The 14,949-nt window shown below is 52.5% G+C and overlaps 1 protein-coding gene across 1 annotated transcript in view; it reads right to left on the bottom strand.

Moving 5' to 3' along the window:
• The window catches only part of CDON (cell adhesion associated, oncogene regulated), a 50,560-nt gene extending 38,852 nt beyond the window's left edge, over positions 1 to 11,708 (bottom strand). Inside the window, exons 1-3 of the mRNA XM_041480554.1 lie at positions 11,521 to 11,708; positions 10,426 to 10,542; positions 9,660 to 9,810 (exon numbers count right to left, since the gene is read on the bottom strand). The gene's annotated coding sequence lies outside the window, so the exon portion shown is untranslated. The remainder of the gene's footprint in view (positions 1 to 9,659; positions 9,811 to 10,425; positions 10,543 to 11,520) is intronic.
• Between the last annotated feature and the right edge of the window lie 3,241 nt (positions 11,709 to 14,949).

The following is a 14,949-nucleotide window of genomic DNA, read 5'->3' as shown; positions in this document are numbered from 1 at the left end:
CCTCGGGGAAGCCAGAGAACAGAGCATTAGCCTGATACATAGTTCTGCTGGGCTGCAATTATGCTTAAATGCCTAAATCAGGGCTTTCAGCCCCCAAGGGAGCGAAGGGTGTCATTAGTTGAACAGTTCCATCACAGTAGGCCAAATACATACAAAATTCTCACCCTTTGCTCTTCGAGGCCCCCTCAGACCTCCCCCGTCTTGATCTCTCCTGCTTTGGCACTACTTTGCCTCATATTTCCATTTTCTTCCCCACATTTAGCTCAACACCTGTGCCACACCACTGAAGGGACACCTGTGACAGCTCTGCTGCTTTCAGCCATGTCTCTCCGAGGGTCCTCGGGCCAACACCCCTTCCCCTCCTTCCTCAGGGCTGGCCTCAGCCTCGGAGAGAGGCGCCTGCTTTACTTCTCCAGCTCTGGGTTTTAGCAAGAATGAGATTTCGCAACCAGTTTTTCAGCCAATTTAAAGATGGGCTGCTGCCGAGGAGGGCAGCAACACCTTCCTTCAGGACCTGGCTTGCATTCTCCTATCTGCACCAGGGATCCTGTGGCCAGCAAGTGAGTCAGATCTGCTGGCAGATGCAGCTGAAAACTCAGCCAGGGAAAAAATGAGGTTCAGTTTTCACCTGGATGAGGGAGCAGTATAGCTCCCCATGCAGTCCTGGAGCACCAGCCCAAAGGAGGGGCTGGGAAGGGACATCCAAGAACAGGAACTTAGCACTTGAACAGCGTGAGGCCTCAGCCCAACTCATGAAGCACCACCCTGGTATGCTGAATAAACCCTGGACTGCAAGAATGTGTGCAAGAAAAATATACAAAACCAAAATCCAAGTGAGCCATGCCCCTTTTCTCAAGGGAGCTAGGGAACTCACCATCCTAATTATCCACGCTACAGGTGCACACACCACAGGCAAGCTGGAGTAACTGCCTCAGGGAGTGGTTTTCTCCCCTCGAAAAAGCTTTCATTGTGCATGTCAAGGACCATCACCCATGATTATAATTTGTCTATGGCTTCTAAAACCAGAATCCAGCATGAATAAAAAATAAAAAAGACTAGAAGAATCACAGTCTTGTTCTGGTCATCAGAAAAAGCTGTCATACTCTCAGACAAAGGTGCTTGTCTCCACACAGGCTGCCTAAAGGTCCCCTTCCAGTGGCACTCTCTCACCTGTGTGGTTTAGCCCTGAGAGAACATTGATGGAAAGAACTGGAACCATGGCTGAGCTCTGCTAGAGGACAGCGAGCTCATTCCCCAGGCAATTCCAGATGAACACTGACACCTCGTCCTTTGGTAGCCTCCAGCAAGCAACAGCTCTAAAAAACGCAGACAAATGGGTTCTTTTAGCTGTGCTAGCCCGAGTCCAACTCGGTCTGTTGTAACTTGCAGGGATCCATGCTATCCGTGAGCCCTTAAAGGGAAGCACAGCCATTAAATCCACACCTGCAGCCAGAATTTATAGCAACCTCATCTACTGCTGTCTTACATCATAGGCAATTAGGAGCCTGTGAACTCATGGCTGCAGGATATGGGAGGTGCACTGGAACCAGAGAGCCAAGCCCGTGTTACAGCACAGTCGTTAGGCACCTCAGAATTCACCGTGCTGGAACTGTGCTCAGACTGGAGCAACAGACCCATCTGGACTCTGCTTTCTAAACAAAAGTGCTGCCCTGCACTCCAAGTCACTGCTTCCCCCCCTTGTTACAGCTGTCCACAGGCTGTCACAGGCAATGCCAACACTCCCTGCTGCTGGACCCAGGCTCCAGGCAGAACAATGCTTATTAAAAAGCAAACCAGCTAACCAGGGACAGCTGAGGGAGAGAGCAGGAAAGACCCCGGCCTTTCCTCCCCCGATTAAAACAAGCCTTCACACAATCCATCCTCCAGCCTTACAGTAATTCAGTTTTACTGCTCTCCTCCCCTCCCTTCCCCCACGCTCAAAAGACCAAACCTGGTTTCAAAATTGAAGTCCGAGCTCTCTGGCAAATGCACACTTCTGCACTTCTTCACCTCGAGGGAAGGAATCCTGACACAACTGACAATATTGCTTAGCAAAAGGAGCCCCTTTGCCTCAGGCCCAGATAAAAGCAGCAGCTCGGCAGAAAAAGAAATGAAAAAATTGTGTTGGTCAGGCCAGGTTTGCTACAACAAACCAACCTGGCTCGCAGGCAAGGAGAAGGGTAGTGGAGCATGGGGGAAAGAGAGGGAGGCTTTGGGTTGGCTTTGCTCAGTGGTGTTGCACAACCCAGCACCGGTGCAGCTTCCCGCCTCCTTCCTCATGCCAGCAGAGCCAAGGAGAGCGTTGATCCAAGGGAGGGAGGCAGCAGTCATCATGGAGCTCTGGCCTGAGGGTTTGGCTCCTGCAGCCCTCCTGCTTCACTCACTGCAGCCAAGCCCAGGCTGCCAGCTCAGCCCTGCCAGCAGCAGGGACCCCTGCCCAGGGCTGGGGGCACTTGGGGCAGCACCCTCACGGTGGCAGGTCATGAGTCACAGCCCAAACCTCCTGCAAATCGGGGCCATGGCAGCTGTTCCCAGCAGAACCAGTTCAAACACGAGCAACTGATAGGAAAGGAGTTAAGTTTCATCACAGGGACCAGGGAGAACTTTCCGCCAGGTTCACCTGACTGTGCCCTGCTCTCACTCGCTCAGACATATCCTGCTCTGCCGAACAGGATTTCTGTTTGGACGTCCAACAGCAGACTGGCAATTCCTGGAGACACCTTCCCAAAGAAAGATGGATGCCACAGCCACAGCTTCACCACATAGGACGAAAGTTCCAGACTCTTCATAGCAAATCAACTCCCCCACGAGACTTTAATGCCGAGCTCAGCAACATGGGGGCCCTGCAAAGATAACCGGCTGCCGGGATTGATTCCATCCCACGTTAGCATCCATCAGATAGCAAGAAAAACAAGATTAAGCAGCACCACGGCATTAGTCTTCATTTAAACTTGGCAAAGAAAGCAAATGTTTCTTTTTTGTTGGCTTCTCTCTGTGTGTTTTTTAAAGCAGTCCCAGGCTCAGCCAGGGAAAGGTGCCTGGACTGTTTAATGTTGGGGGATTAGAAGGGACAACACTTGTACACTCGCCAGAGCCCAGATAAGCAGGGAGTGCTTAGTTAAGCAGGCAAGCATCTGCCTCCTGCAATATATACATTGTCCCAGTGAAAATAAACAGCTTCACACCTTTGGCTCAGAGAAGGACTTGAGCTTCTTCTGCATCCTCAACCTGCAGCCTCTCCACTCAAGGCTGAAGGGTCACGAGGGTGAAGGTTACTCGCAGTTCCCTTATTCCAAGCCTAAGGCTGGAAACTTTCTGTCTCCTCTTGCACTGAGTAGAGTCTCTGCTGCTGCACATCAGATCTGGTGTGCTTCCTTGTGTTCACTGTGCCCAGAGCTGTTTCAGACAAACTCTGAACACGTACACTTTCTACATGTGCTGGTTACGTACAAGCCACGGCAAACGCACTAATTAGGAAAAATGCTAACTTGGAAACTGGACCCTTTTTTAAGTGCTCAGCCACAAAGTCCTTAATCTAGAAAACCACACCTCAATTTAATGCTGCCACCCGTCACTGGAAATCACAGGGCTGAAGACTCCAGCCATACCACTGCAGTACCCACCACCTACAGTCTGCTCCAAACTCCTCTCTGGTCCATCTCTATGCACAATTTGGAAGTGCAATCTGCACCCCAAAACCATGCCTCAGTCTGAATAGCTGAATTTAAAATTATATCATTAAGTTTGAAATTTCAACATACTTAGAGAGTTTTGATAATAACATTTTTGATTACATCCGTTGCCAGCTTCCTTCTACACCCTGACAGAGATTTAAAGTATACATTCCTATTTCATTCTGCAACAGAGATTAGTGGCAGGAACAGAAAACATCTTCTGTTCCAAAAAACCCTCAGGGTTTTCCTCCTTCTCTTGCATTTTATTAGAGGAGTCTCAAATCTCCATCAAGCTGCAATATACTGTCACTGCAAAGCATTTAAGGCAACAAGTACCTGAGTGCTACACTGAAATCCACCTTCGGAAAAAGCTCCTGAGAAACAAAGAGATTTCCAAAGCTATCCCAAAGGAGAAAGTGCTCCCCAGCAGTAACAGCCCTCAGCAAGCTTTATGAAAATTTGAGCCTACGCTTGAGCGTATGGCACGCAGAGCCCTAATTCAAGAACTTTTGTGAACTCTTATTGTGGGGAAGGGGGGGGAACAAAGGAAAACCACATGCTATTGTTTATTTTGACTCCGCAATACATTTAATCTACATGGAGTTGGAACATTACACAGCAAAACTCCTCAGCTCCCAGAAATTATGTACAGCCAACAGCAGCAAAGCCCGGTCTCCAAAGGGAGAATGCCATTTTAAGTATGTTATCTTCACCCCACAGAGCACAAAACTCTCCAAAACGCAGCTGAAAGCTGCCACCAATGCTTCCAATCCCACACCCCAAGAGCATGGGATCAAGGCAAGGCTACTGGCACTCGTGACACAGAGAAAGCTTGTGGGGAAAAGCAAGGAAAGCTTTGGGGAAAAGTCCCCAAAGCTGGGGACTTCCATCAACTTGACCTTGAGCTATGGAAGCTTTTCTCAGTAAGACTGTGACTGCCTGGGGGGGTCCCCGAGCAGGAGGAGCCCCGGGCATCTCACACCTTCTTTGAGCCTATCAACAGGAGCAGACCTTGATGCATTCCAAGATGTTAAAGCAACAAGACCCAGCATATGAGCTGCCAAAGAATTATTCCAGTGTATCCACAGGGATGATAACAGATCTCTCTACCTGAATTCCACTGCTATAGCTGCACAACTCCCTTCCAGCCTTGTCTCCTGTACTGGAGGTGTGCTAACAAGGACTGCCCACATGTCACAGAAGCCTTTGGTGTCCGGCTCCAGGACACCCCCAAGCAGCTCCAGAAGCCGTGGCTCTGCTGATGAGTTACAGATCTGCCCTAGCACAACTGAAGAACCATCTTCCTAAATAAAGCCACCCACTGCCATCCCCCCTTGTGCCCATTGAGTTCGCTCCCCCAACCCCAATATTCCAGTTCCTTTACACAACTTCTGGATGCAGAGCCCGCTGCCTCATGTTGGGGGTACAGTCACTGCCAGCGAGGGACCGGAGCTGTGCAAGCTCACCCCGGGCAGGTGCCAGCACCAACTCTCTCACCTACAGCCAGAACGTGCAGACAGGTGATGTCATGGCCAGAGCAGACAGGTGACATCACAGCCCAGCAGCCCACAGGCACCTTCTCTCCATGCCGGTTTATCTTCTCCTGCACCTGGGAGCAGAGGCCTTTGGCACAGCCCCATCCTGGCCCTCGCCGGGCCGGGGGCTGGTGCAGACACAGGTTGCTGTGAGGTTTCAACAGGCTGAATGAAACGGTGAAGAAAGATGCTTTTCAGAGGGGGAGGGGAGGCACACACGTACTGAACAAATCATCTGTTTGGAGCGCTGGCTCCTACTTGTTCTCAGTTATATTATTCACTCAAGGGTGGATTAATCCATCACTGCAAAGGAATCTCCTGATCTCAGAGATAAAGGCAACAAGTCATGCACTGACTGTCTGTGGATCCTCCTGGAAATGGCCAGGCTTTCTCATGGCCTTATTTGGGCCGATCTATCAGCTCTCAACTAACAACAAGCAAGGAAAAAAAAAAGAAAAAAGAAATTAAAAACTGAAAACATACCACCTGTCTACAGTAACTTCAAGTGGATTGATCTGGAAGCAAGCAGGGCATTTCGACTCCGAACAATCACTGTTTGTTCCAGAAGGGGCCACATGAACTGTCCCTTCCCTTGTTTTTTTTCCCCAGGAGAAGAACAGTCACCTGGGTCCTTACCATCCAAACTAACATGGAAAAAACATTAATTTCTTGCAAGATTTTTTTAAAGTGAGGCCTTTCACCCAGAGAAATGGTTTCTTTTACTCACTGGGGACTGGGAAACAAAACCCCCTGGTGCCATCCCATCCCTCTGCAGGAGCATCTCCAGCCAGAGCAGGCTGCACTTGGACAGAAGGTGTCTACACAGAATATAACAGCAATTCCAGGAGGTTGGACATCACCAGCATGTCTGTACTTTGGTCCTTCAGCAGATGCCACAGAGCGATCACAGAGACATTCAGGATCTGTCTGTTCTTCATCTAAGATTAAAGGGGGCCAAGAAGCTCCCCACAGCTCCCCTCTGGCTGGAGCTGGCAGCCCACGATGCCCAGGGCTCACCAGCACACAGAAGGTGAGCTGGCAGGGAATACTTGACAGGCAACACAACCCTCATACACCTCTGCAGAGACAAAACACTTGTGAACCCCTCCAAAAATGTGAATTTGTGGTGCTCAGCCTCTTTGCCAAGACTGTTTCAATGACAAGGTGCTCACAGCTCGAGCCTTTTAGTCCTTGTCTTGGCATTTTATAGGTTCACTGCAAAGAAAACCACAGGCTGCAAGGCAGAAGCTCCGTACATTGCAAGGAAGGAAGCATTAAACTTCTTTTTGAATTAAACAAATAAGACTCAACCACTTGGTTCATTATCAGATTCAATGGTTGGAGTCTGCGGGGAAAGCTAAACAGCAGAAGCCAGGGTATAAATCAAGGATGTGATCAGAGACAGGTGAGGCCGAGGGTGTGGTTTCACCTCTCAGCTCAGCCACTGCCACGGGGATGGTCTCCTTCTCCTTCCCTGGCACGCTCAGCTCCCCTGCCCCAGCTCCCTCCTGCTGCCAACCTGATGGCAATATCCCAGCCAAGCTGGTCTTGCTCACCCTGAGCTTTAGGGAATTATTTTATCCTTTTCCCATGCTGTTTCTGTGAGCTGGACTGGTTCAAATGGGCATTCCCAGAGGCAGGAGATGGAGGGAGCTGGCCAGAACCCCTCCCTCTCTGCAAGGCACCCACCCTTGGCTCAGCAGCAGAGCAAGCACACAGGATCAGGAGACAGCAAAGCCAATTTAGAAGCCAGTGCTGCCAAAAGGGGCCATCCCCCCACCAGCCCCTCAGGGCCTTCCCAGTCATCCAAGTGGAAGATTTAGCAACTCTAACTGCAGGGCAAGATCCAGGAAAGTTTGGGGCTTGGGTATTTTTTTTTTTTTTGAAGGGTTAGCTGGAGTCACTCCCCTGCGGCTGCTCCAGTGCTGGATTCCCGCAGCAGGGAAGAGGCAGGAATGTACCTGCCACCTCCTGCAGCAGCGAGTCCTCAGATGGAGCTGTAACGTGAAACTGCGCCCAAGGAGCTGGGGAGGGGGAAAAAAGGGGGGAAAAAGAAAAAAAATAGAGTCCCACCTGGCTAGAAGAGCTCCAAGACATCTCATAGGTATGGAAAATGGGAAAACAACCCACCTTACATGATTGTTTTCCCTCCTGTTGAAAGACAGCAGATATTTCTCACACAGAAGGAATGAGTATGGGCTTAATGGAAATGGCAGGTGGTCTGGATGTACGAGGCTCAATCCCTTACTGGGCTGAACAAGCATTTCCCTAAAGTGGTGGCTGTCACTGGAGAATCATCATCCCCAGCAGAAAGGGAGAAGTGAGCTAGGGAACACAAGTGGAAAACTCTGACACAGTCAGCACTGGAAGCTGTACTGAGCCATCTACCAAGGAAATTACTGGAAGAACACTCAACTGAAAAAAAGTGAACATACACACAGAGGAAACTATCTAGTCTAGAAATTCTTGGGCCAGCACACTTGGAGACCTTGCACTAGCCAAAGTAACACAGCAAAGAGGCTTTTGCTGATTTTGCCAAAGACAAACACCATCCCAGAGCAAATGATGCAGGATAAGGAGACACACAATAGCAGGGTTTGCTCAGGGAGGCCTCCAGGAGAGCAGAAAGTGAGTAGGAAAACACCTGGAAAATCAACCAAATACCAGCCCAAACAACAAAATAGGTCCAAATGAACAAAATATGTCAAAATAACAAAACAGTGCACAGAGAACACGGTTTGGTGCCCAAGTATCAGCTCTGAGAGTCAGGATTGCAAGGCAAGCTGCAAATTCCCATTTAAGAAGAAAATTTGACTAGTTTCACTTGAAACAAGGTTTTCAGCTCAGTCTCACCTCAGCTGCAGATAGCAACTGGCTCTGAAGCTCCCCAGCCCACTGAAATGCCAAAAACCAGAGAACTGACAGCAGACCACTGCAGTGAGGAGGCAGGGGCAGGACTCAGCTCAAGGGAGCCACTCGCTAGTCAGCAGCTCATCAGCAAGGCAAGAGACAAAAACCTGACTCTACATACAAAGGGCAAGTTTACAGTATCAATTAATTTATACAAATGAGATGTTGTCTAACAAAAGACGTTCAATTTCCAAGTCACCAATTAAAGCGATTCCACAAAAAACATCACCTGAGATACCCAATCCCAGCAGGTTTGTGGGTGAAAACCCACTCAGTCTCAGGGCTTCTGGCACTAAACCAAAGCTTTCAAAGCTTCACGGAAGCTCACCAACAGGTTCACCACATTCCCATGTCATTTTGTACAGGATTGTGTGCCAAGAGCACAGCACTGCAATGAAACCCCTCAGGAGTCACATCTGTGGACATGGGAATGAGGAAGATGCAGAGTAGGAGGTTTTCCACCACAGGCTCAAAGGCCTGGCAGAAACACAGGAGGTAAAGGTGCTCTTGGAGAAGGTGTGAAGAGTGGGTTTGGTGGGTGATACAGGAAATCCAGGTGAAGCTCAATGCCTTTTTACACACAGAACTAGAAACAGCTCACATGACCTGCAGGGAACCTTCTCAATATATCTCATTCTATGTGCACATAGAAACACCCAGAGATCAGCCCCTGACCCACAGCTCCTCACACCCAGCCCTGCAAACAACCTGAAATCACAGCAGCTGGTCCTGTACACGTCCAGTCACACCAACACCCCTACAGGAGAAAGTGCTGCTGACTGTACCATCGCATCAGAAAACAGCTTTATTCCCAAAATGATTTAATCATCACAGGTTACCCCATTAGTTTTTTGGCACTGAGACTTTATTGGTCTTGCAGTTCATGGCAGTGCCTCATCTTGAGCACCCACCAATTAATGCCCTGGTCATGGTACACCTGAGGCCTCGTCAGGCAGAGCAGATCTGCTGTGGGACAGGCAGAGGGGGATTTATGAGATGCTGGACCCTGACGTGGCTGTGCACTCACAATCCATTGCTTTGCTTCCCCATTTCCACATCTGCAGAAGCAGTCTTTAAACAAGCCAGGGTATTTTTAAGCTCTGACAGTTAAAATCCTCAAGTGACATCACCTGAAGTCAGAGCACAGCTGCCTTATTCCTCTGGCACACCAGCAAGCCAAAGTAAGCAGGAGCCTCGTTTATGAGCTTACAGCACACCTTGAGATAATGAAAGCACTGGTGGGACTTGCCCCGCAGTCAGGCCTCTCCTTGCAAGGCTTTTTTCCACCCCCTCCTCAGTTTTGGGGGAAAACCCAAGAATTTTAGCACCAGAGCAGCCCAGTGATCCAGCAGAGGGGGCACACAGGGGGGCCAGCCCAAACCCCACTGCCACTATGCCGGGGTTTGGGGGCAAAGAATGCAGAGTTTGGGGGCAAAAAAAGCAGAGAAAAAGGATTACCAAGACTGCATGAAGGACGGTAAAAACCAACCCCTCAAGATACTTCCCATGGTGTACCCGAGCTTGCCCGCCCACACTTCACCTTGCACACACGGCACGGCTGTTTACGAGCACTCGGAGCAGCTTAAGGGTGTAAATCACATTAATCCAGGCGACAAAGCCACATCCCGCTCATCCTCGGGTGAGTTACTAATCCCTCCACACCGCAGCAGTTCCCATCTCACTTCCTACCCCTTGAGGAGGAAAAAAAAAAATACCTTTTAACATGATAGGTAACTCAGTGGATCCCACCTTCTATCAGAGTCCAGCTTTCAGCAACTTTGAGCAACAGTCATGCGTCTCCCCACAAACCTGAGGATTTTCTGGGATGCAGACCAAGCCAGTCAGAGGCTTCCCTCTTCTTATGGAAAGGGGAATACAGGTCAAAAATATTTATTTCTTTTTAATCACTTCATTACCAAGTCCTCCCCACAAGATAGGCTTGCAGCTGCTTCGAAAAAGCAGGGCTTGGTTTCAATGTGTTTGACTCATGCTCTCAACACCTATTCTAATTTGGTGGAACAAAAGCATGCTGGCTGTAATTAAGGCAAATAATATCAAGTTCAACAGAAGAGCGTTAAGAAATTGTGCCGGGAAACGTTCACTGCGAATTTTTGGAATATAGAAGGAGCTGGCCGCCGCCCGCAGCAACCGCTACCACAAAAGCACTTTTTCTCCTTAAAGCAGCTACGGGCAGGCTGTACATCCCATAAATCGCAACTGTCAAAACACCCGAGTCGGGGGAGATGAAGAGAAAAGCAAACGGGCTCCACACAGCTCGGCTGGGAGCGCCAGCACCCCAGGATTACCTGCTTTGTTCAAGGAAAACGCCGGGCCACGAAGGAGAAAACCCCAGAGAACCAAAGCTTCCACGCTGCCCGTAACCTCGGCGACCGGGCTGGTGTTTGGGTTGGTAAATTGTATTTCTGGTGCATGTGTGAAAGATACAACTCACTGAGTAAACAGCCCTTCAGAGCTGACAGCTTTACAGCCACAGGCTCGGCGCGACTACTCCTTCCCAGAGGCAGCAAGGCAGTAGGGGAAAGCAGTAAAATAATAATTAAAAAGAAAAAGCTACATAAAGCCATCACATTTACCCTTTCACCAAGCCTTTACACAGTTACGAGGCGGGAGCAAAATAAACATTGCCTGTTTTCTGCCCGACAGTGTGTCACGGCTGAAAAACACATCCCTTTTGGTTTAAAAACATCAGTATTGGAAGCATGGGACAGACGGCTGGAAAGTTCTTCCATTAGAAGTCAGGAGCGGTATAATTTATATTTGTTTTTGGCAAAGAGACGGATAAAGCAAGGGAAAGTAATTTAAAATTCAAGAATCGCGTGGCTTTAAGAAGGTAGGCAGCTTAATGCAATAAAAATAATAATAACAGAGATAAGATGTCAGGATGCTTTACAGCCAGAGACCTCAGGCATCACACACCACCTCCTGCCTTAGGGACTGACTTTCCACCGCTCTAATTGCAGAGAAAAGTGACCTTACAGGTTAAAAACATTGAGATTAACCATTTTAAGGCGGTTAAGAGGCTGGACGCGACCCCAAACCCATCCCCTAGGGCACCTCCTTCAAGCGGAGCTGCGTTTAAATGACAAATAGAGTGGAGTGGAGGCGCGTTCCCTGCGAAATGAGCCCATAAATCAGAGCCGGGCAGCGCCGAGGGCTCGTCCCGCTCCCCGCAGCGCTGTGCACCGGCTCAGCCCCGCGCACCGCGGGCACGGAGCGGAGCCGGACGGCGCGGGCGAGCCCTGCGGGGTGACAGCAGCCGCCACCTGCGGCCGCCCCGGGCCGCGCTCGCCCCTCACGGAGGAGCCGCGCTCGCCCCTCCCGGCGCGCGCCCGCCCGCGCCCCCCTCAGCGCGCGCCGGCGGCGGGAAGCGCGCGCGTTACCTCTCCGCCGCGCCCCCTCCCTGGTCCCGGTCCTGGTGCCGGTGCCGCTCGGCGGCGGCTCGCCAGGACATTCCAGGCTGGGGCGGGCGTCCCGGCGGGCGGGAGCCTCCATCCAGCGCCGCCCGGCCGCTCGGCGCCGCTTATCTCCCCCCGCGCTGCGCTCCCCGCCCCGCTCCCACCGGCGCCCCGTGTCGGGGGAGGCGCCGCCGCCCCGCCCCGCCCCGCGGAGCGAACCAACGCCGGCCGAGGGGGAGCACGGGTGCCCCGCGGGCGGACCCACCGCCCGAGGAGGGGAGGGAGCAGGCAGCGGTGAGCGGGGCCCGAGCGTGCGACGAGCGCGGCGCTGCGGGCCCTTTAAGGGGAACGGGCGGGGTGCAGGGGATGCACGTGCGCGCGGGGCGCCGCGGGGTCCGTGCGCTGCCGGGCACAGCACGGCGAAAGACCGCGCCCCGAACCGCCGGGACCGGGCATCCGTGCGAGCCGGGACCCGCGGCCCGAATCGCCGGGACCGGGCATCCGTGCGAGCCGGGACCCGCGGCCCGAACCGCCGGGACCGGGCATCCGTGCGAGCCGGGACCCGCGCCCCGAACCGCCGGGACCGGGCATCCGTGCGAGCCGGGACCCACGGCACCGCGGCCCGAACCGCCGGGACCGGGCATCCGTGCGAGCCGGGACCCGCGGCACCGCGCCCCGAACCGCCGGGACCGGGCATCCGTGCGAGCCGGGACCCGCGCCCCGAACCGCCGGGACCGGGCATCCGTGCGAGCCGGGACCCGCGGCCCGAATCGCCGGGACCGGGCATCCGTGCGAGCCGGGACCCGCGGCACCGCGGCCCGAGCAGCAGGTGCACTGGGCACCCACGGGACGGGTCAGGCCGGCACCGGGCACCCACCCGGCCGGAGTGCCGCCGTGTGCGCGACCGGGCGCCGAGCAGCCGCGCTGCCCCGGGACCGGGCGCTTGTGCAGCCGTGGGCAGCCGCACACCCGCGCTCCGTGCGCTCCCCACCCACGCGACCCTGCCGCCTGTCACCTGTGCGTGACAGTCACCCACAGAGCCGGGCACGCCGTGCCCGCTCCGAGCGCCGCTCACCTGTGCGGCCTCCCGGGAGCCTCCGCCCCTGCGGGTGCAGAGGTCAGCCCGGCCCGCGGAGAGCCCACGGCTCCCGGTCCGGCTCTCCTGCGAGCAGTTGTATGTCCAGAGTGCCGCTGGAGTGAGGGGGTGGCTCTGGCTTTTTCCAAAGGGCTCGGAAGTGCCCCCACACATGCTCCACGCATCATCGTTCTCCAGATGATGCCACCAAGAACTCCGTACTCAGGCTAAAAATAGCAAAAAGGGGCTTTATCAAGGGCTCATACTGTGCACAAACCATTGACCCCTTCCAAAAGAACCCAAATACGCCTAACGTGTCTTGTTTTTTGGGAATTTGCTGTATTTTGGTCACATCCACAAGTGGTAGCTGGAAAGGGATTTATCCCAAAGAGTTTCACCGGGAAAGGCTTCAGCAGCACAAGGACTGCAAAGAAACACAGTTGCTGTGTTTAAAAATAAAGAAAAAATAAGCTTAAACCCCCCCTAAAAAAACCGAGTTGAAATAAAATCTCATGGTTTTCAGACAAACCTGTGAGACCAAAATGCTGCACTACCCTGTGTTTACCAGCCCTAATTTTATCCCTCGGGAGGTTTCCTGTAGGACGTCATTATTTCCACAAGTGTGAAAGGGGAAAAAAGAGAAAGAAAGTGAAGAGTAGAAAAATCCTCAACAGATTAAAAATCCCATAATCTGAAGAAAACACCCCAAAATAAAACAAAATCGGGGTTGGCACAGCTGAGGAGTTAAGTGACTTGATTTATGACAGCTACTGGAAAATATGAGGGCTTCAGGATTGTTCTCAGCACAGAAGAGACAGCCAAGTCTGTTTTTTTGGGACAAAAATACTCTAAATGAGGATCATAATGAAGGTGTTTTGCAGACCAGGGGTGGTGCCAAATTGCAATTTCTCCCTGTACAATTTTTGGGGCAATGTTTTCCCCTCCTTGAGCCCATTTGCATGAGAATACCCTCTTGGGCAGGAGAATTGCTGCTTAATTAGCGAACAGCAATCACTTTAATTAGCATGTCTCCATGCTCCCTGCTATTTTGCATAGATTCAAATGAGATGCTCATTAGGGAGCAGGCGCCCGGACAAGCTATGCCCTTTAGCCGCTCACTAACCCAATTAACTTCAGCCAAACCGTGCCGGGCCCTGTGCCAGGAGGGATCGGGCTGCTCCCAGAAGGGAGGTGCAGAACCTCTCCTTCAACCTCCTCACTTCTTCCAAACCTGTGAGGTTTCCTTCCTTGCGAGGTTTTTCTCCTTCAAGGTTTTCCTTCTTGCAAGATTTCCTTCCTTGTCAAAGGTTTTCTTTCTTGTAAAATTTTCCTCCACACCAGGATTTTCCTACATTGAAAGTTTTTCCTTCCTTGAAATGATTTTCTCCTTCAAGTATTTACTTCCTTGCCTAAGGGTTTCCTCATTGCCAGGTTTTATTTCCTTGAGAGATTTTCCTTCTTTGCGATTTTTCCCCCACCCAAAGTTTATCCTCCGTGTAAAGTTTTCCTCCTTGCAAGGTTTTCCTCCTTGGAGGTTTCCTTCCTTTCAAGGCTTTACTACCTTGCAAGTTTTCCTCCTTGTGAAGTTTCCTTCCTCACAAGCTTTTCCTCCATGCAAGGTTTCCCCTCCTCATAAGGTTTGCTTCCCTGGAAGTTTTCCTCCATTTCCTTGCTTGCTCAGTGCTGGGGTTTGGGAGCAGAAATGGGGGGGGACACCCCCAAAAACCACCCTCCCTCCTTGGGGATCCTCAAGCCCTCTCCGTGCCCCTTCCCCCCGCCCAGGTGGGGCCATCATTCCCGGCAGGAGCACGAGGGAATTTGAGGGTCCCCTTTGTTTTTCCGCCCAGCCAGCGTGGTCCCAGCGAGGTTGGGTTTTATTTGATTTCATTTCTCCTGCCCCGTAATCCCATCGTCTTGTCACGGTCCCCGGGAAGCGGGGCTGCTCCGAACAAAGCCCCCGGAGCATCCCGGGCTCCCGGAGGGGGTTTTGCAGCTGCGCCTCGGAGCGTGACCGATCGGGAATGAGCCTTCGCAGCGCGTCTAATGCCGCTCGGACAGGGAGCCTTTCATCCGCTCGTGGGAGCGGGGCCCCGGCGCTGGGCCCGCCGCTGCCCGGCCCTCCGCGCTCCCGGCCCCGCGGAGCGCAGCGCCTCGGGGGGAGCGGGCCCTGCGCTCGCTGCTGCGGGCCGGGCGCGGAGCTCGGGCCCGGCGTGGAGGGGCTCAGCTGGGAGATGCTGCCCATCGCCCCGTGCTGGGCTTCATGGGTTCCTTCTTGTGTCCCCTGGCTTCTGTCCCTGGCAGTAGCTGATCCCAGTTCCCACCTCCACATCCTCAGCAGC

The sequence above is a fragment of the Pyrgilauda ruficollis genome, unplaced genomic scaffold (genome assembly GCF_017590135.1).
Source record: "Pyrgilauda ruficollis isolate IOZ18807 unplaced genomic scaffold, ASM1759013v1 scaffold52, whole genome shotgun sequence".
In the NCBI taxonomy this organism is placed as follows: Eukaryota; Metazoa; Chordata; class Aves; order Passeriformes; family Passeridae; genus Pyrgilauda; species Pyrgilauda ruficollis.
Note: the sequence above shows the minus strand (reverse complement) of the source record. Positions and strands in the feature narration are given on the sequence as shown.